The sequence below is a fragment of the Cynoglossus semilaevis genome, chromosome 12 (genome assembly GCF_000523025.1).
Source record: "Cynoglossus semilaevis isolate Cse_v1.0 chromosome 12, Cse_v1.0, whole genome shotgun sequence".
In the NCBI taxonomy this organism is placed as follows: Eukaryota; Metazoa; Chordata; class Actinopteri; order Pleuronectiformes; family Cynoglossidae; genus Cynoglossus; species Cynoglossus semilaevis.
This window is the reverse complement of record NC_024318.1, coordinates 4,906,439-4,910,618: the sequence shown is the minus strand read 5'-3', so window position 1 is coordinate 4,910,618 and position 4,180 is coordinate 4,906,439. Positions and strand designations below refer to the sequence as shown.

Sequence of the window (4,180 nt, the reverse complement as noted above, 5' to 3'; positions counted from 1 at the left end):
AAAAAAGTTTATTTGGCGAGTGATACCTTAGCAAGTTTTGCTATACGTTTAGCTGAAGATAGCTGAATGGAACCTTGTAATATTTCCAGCTAATATTTTGTTATGTTTGGAATACAATGACTTCCTATTTGGCTCATTTTTATTTATTTTTTTGGTCTATGTTGAGTTAAAGCTAAGCTATTTCCCAGTCTCTGCCTCTTGATATTTCCCTGGATAATGTTTTGCTAATTTTGCAAACGTTTAGCCATAATTTGGCTAATTTTGGTTAGCTCGTCTGCAGTTTGCTCTCTGCTCCTGTTCCAATGAACTTTTCTTTTGGAGCAGACTTTCTCGGCTGACCGGGTTTTATAATCACCGAACATTTAAGGTATGTTAAGCTGTATGGAATGAAAGTGAGCGTGAAAGTGCCTTTGAGGTGGAGCCAGTCGCCTGTGTCTGTCGAGACCGAAATTCACTGATTCACATCAAAGTTTCACGAGGAGTCGGTGAAGCAGAGCGGCCCCTGCAGGCCTCGCAGTTGTCAAGGTGAGTTCATGTCAGTCAAACGACAACACTTTGTTCCTGGACGGGTGTGATCAGCAGCTTTTACCCTCAAGTGCACACCAGGGTTTTTTTAAATTTCAGATTCAGTGTTCGGACATTTTAAACTGAATTGTGTTTTTTCCAGAAAGAAACAACTCTGTGCCTGTGTCGGGTCCGTTATCCTCCTTCTCTCCTGAGTGACATTTATTTAATATTTACTCAGCAGTCATCACTGATTTCGCAATTTACATCTTTAATTTCCCAAGGGGAACTCTTTTTTATTTTATTTTTTTTGCTGTGAAATCTTTTTCTCACCCAATCTTTACATTTTAAATTACAGCAGTTTCTGTGTAAACGATCACAAAATTCCTTGATCTTGATGTGATTTCAGTTTCATGTTTCATTTCCTGTGTTGCCTTCACTTCCGTGTTTATAGCCGTGAATAAAAAAAATCAGCCGGGAAAATATTTTATTTAAAAAAAAAAAAAATCCTGACCAACTCGATTAAAACATAGCAACACAGCAATCTCCAAGTAAAAACTCCAGGACCCAGAGTCCTTTGCGGTAGTGACTCCAGTGTGTCAGCATGTGTGTGTGTGTTTGTGGTATAAGCTCCGCCCACCGCTCCAGTGAACGGGCAGGACTGTCGGCTCCAGTGTTTACGCTGAGATGCTCACAACAAAGGAGAGAAGTGAGAGAGAGAGAGAGAGACAGTGAAGAAGACTCCGCTGCTCCGTGGGACTCTGGACACCGACTCCTGTCTCCGGCAGCAGGAGGAGGACGCGGAGAATAAACGCCTTGAATTACCTTTTTATTTAAATTTTTTTTTTTAAATATCATCCAATTACCAATTGTCGCGTGTGTGTGGGGGACAAGCACACCCGGAGAGGAAAGGGGAAATTAGCGACGAAATTAGAGTGGAGCCGGTGGACGGAGCGGTTAGCCAGCCCTGCTAACATCAGCAAGTTGGAGAAAGACAAGTCTGGGGACACAGCAGAAGAAGAAGAAGACAAACCCCGGGGACGACGACAGGACAAAAGCCGTCACGTCACAGTGAGTACTCGCCGCTTCCATCGTAACTCCATGTAATTTAGCGTAAACACAGTAGTAGTGACAGCGGCTGACAGCGGCAGCGTCGCTGTGCTAATGCAGCGTTAGCCTCTCCATCCATTGGCTGCTCTTTGTCCCATAAGTTGATTCTCTGTGAGCGGTTTGAGGCTCATTTTATTGACTCCAAGTTAGTCATCACACCAGAGCCTCGTACTGTGGCTGCTGCAGCTGCACACACACAAGCACGCGCGCACGCGCATGCACGCGCACAGACACAATCTTAGTGGAAGTCAGGAGGTTCCATAAAGATAAAAGCTGTCGGCTGACAGTGACTCTGCGTGCGCGTGCACGTGCGTGCGTGTATATTGTCTCATTAAGACCTTTTCCTGGTATCGACACTGACACTTCCTGCTCCAGTGGAACTCAGTGCCTGGATCTAATGAGATAAAGAGACGAAAGGGTTTTTTTCTTCTTCTTCTTCTTCTTCTTTTCTTCCAGGTAATTAAATATTTGAAGACACGGCTGTGCTGTGGTGTGAAGTTATGTCTGGTCACTGGATATGTGGTGGTTCCAAATGGTCTGGAACCAGACGTTCTCTGGTGGTTTTGGAAGTAACTTTTCAAAAAAAAAAAAAAAAAAAATTTCCAGATCATTCCTGATCTCAATCTCAACTGTCAACATTTGAAGATGACGTGCATAAGAAATATATAGAGTTTTTTCCGGTAGAAGACCGAAATCATTTTTTTTCCACCTAGTTTTAAAAGATACTCAGTGTCAGTGTTGGTTTTTAGATTATTTTTAGACCACGTTTCTTCTTCTTTTTATTCCATCTTCCAAGCCGTCCTTTAAAAAAAAAAAAAAAAAAAAAAATCCGAGACTTGCTTTGAACTTTTGTGAAGCTGAATTTGACTGGAAGTCTTTGACTGTAGCCTTTACAAGAATAGCCACACCATCCACTTATGTGTGTGTGTGACTTCAGAGATGCAGGTATTAGTTTACATCACTTCCAGTCTCTGCACGACAAACTGTTACGGTGTGGTGGGGGGTGGGATTGTGTGAGTAAAGGGAACATTGCCTGATAAGGCGTTAAGCGAATGCGTGGCCCATTTCTGATGCTTGATAACCAGTTAATGACCACCCCCACCCTCACCCCCTTCCTTCCTCTCCTTACCCTCGTCCATATGCACTCCGCTGTTGCCACCTCGTGCCTCACTGTCAGTCAATGACGGATCAGGTTTTTTGTTTTTTTTTTGTTTTGTTTTTTTTTGGTACTGATAAGGGATCTAAACCCACTTCCCTTCTCTGGTAGACTGGTGTCATCTTCATCTGATTACCCAGAATGCCCTCAGCATTTCGTCCCCTTTGTCTTCTTGTCAGTGTGATGATTAATCAAAGAATGCTGAGGGTTCATTTTTATTACAACCTGCTGGTGTGGTTTGTTGTTTCGGTTCCCAACCTGCAGGAGAGGTTATTGGGTTCAACAACAGCAACAAAAAAAAAAACGTACTCACTGACATTTATATGAAAAATAGCAAATGTCATTTTTTTTATTATTTTAGCAGATTGTTTTGTCCAAAGTGACTTGCAAGAGGAGGATTAACAATCAAGCATGTGGTTCCTCTGGTAATCGAACCCAGGACTCGCTGCTTCTGAGGCGTGTCCTCCAACCACTACACCATGGAACACACGTGTTTTTATCAAAGAGTCAGTTTGAAAACCTTTTCTAAAACCACTCATGCTATGTTCAAATCAAATGCGATAGATGCAAAAAAAAAAACCCTTTGTTGCGCCGTCTGATCGTTTTTCTATCATTGCGTCATTCGCGCTTACCAGAGAGCGCCACCTCCTGGTTAACTTTAGCCCATGCGTCTTCTTCTTGTATTTCGGTCTGGATAAATCGTAGCAGCAGTGTTGGTGGCGCCACACGGTGATAAGATTTTTCCTCCATCGTTTGCTAACTTCTCTGCTTAACTTTAGGCGAGTGTTGTCGGGATAAACTCGTTGCTGATTGGATGTCGTGGAGCGAAAAGTTCACTTTTAGTTCAACTTCATTTGCGTTGCGTGGGATGCTCCAGAAACTCCCGACGCTACATTTAACGTCTCACCAGACACGTTTTGTCCGCGGCCATTTACGTTGAGTTGATCAAAAAAAAAATCAAATCATGAACCAAACCGAACCAAGCATGTGACGTCCAGGAGGGGAAACGAAGGGTCTCCACTGCACCTGGTCCCACAGACGCTGGTCCCTCCGTGGACCTGGAGCCTGGTGCAGGAAACAGGAGTCCTGTTTCAGCTAAAACAGTGCTGCGCTGTTGTAAGGAAGGATGAATAGTCCTTAATATATTTCTGCACAATCTATTTAAAGCCAACATTCTCACAGCCCTATACATGGTGTTAAGATCTAGTGTGAATTGCCTGGAGAAGACGGGGGGGCAGGGAGGCAGGGGGGTTGGCATATACAGTAAATGTAGTTTTTATGTCTTCATGGCAGACCTGTGTGTGTGTGTTCGGAGTCTCAATTACCAGGAGGAAACCGGAGTGGATGATGTTAGTAGTGTAAGGGGGGTAAAGGAGGGGGGGGGGGGGGGGGGAGGGAGGGGGGGAGAGA

At 43.9% G+C, this 4,180-nt stretch overlaps 1 protein-coding gene across 1 annotated transcript in view; it reads left to right on the top strand.

The window, feature by feature from the left end:
• The first annotated feature begins 919 nt into the window (after window positions 1–919).
• The window catches only part of peli1b (pellino E3 ubiquitin protein ligase 1b), a 30,843-nt gene continuing 27,582 nt past the window's right edge, over window positions 920–4,180 (top strand). Inside the window, exon 1 of the mRNA XM_008321606.3 lies at window positions 920–1,575. The gene's annotated coding sequence lies outside the window, so the exon portion shown is untranslated. The remainder of the gene's footprint in view (window positions 1,576–4,180) is intronic.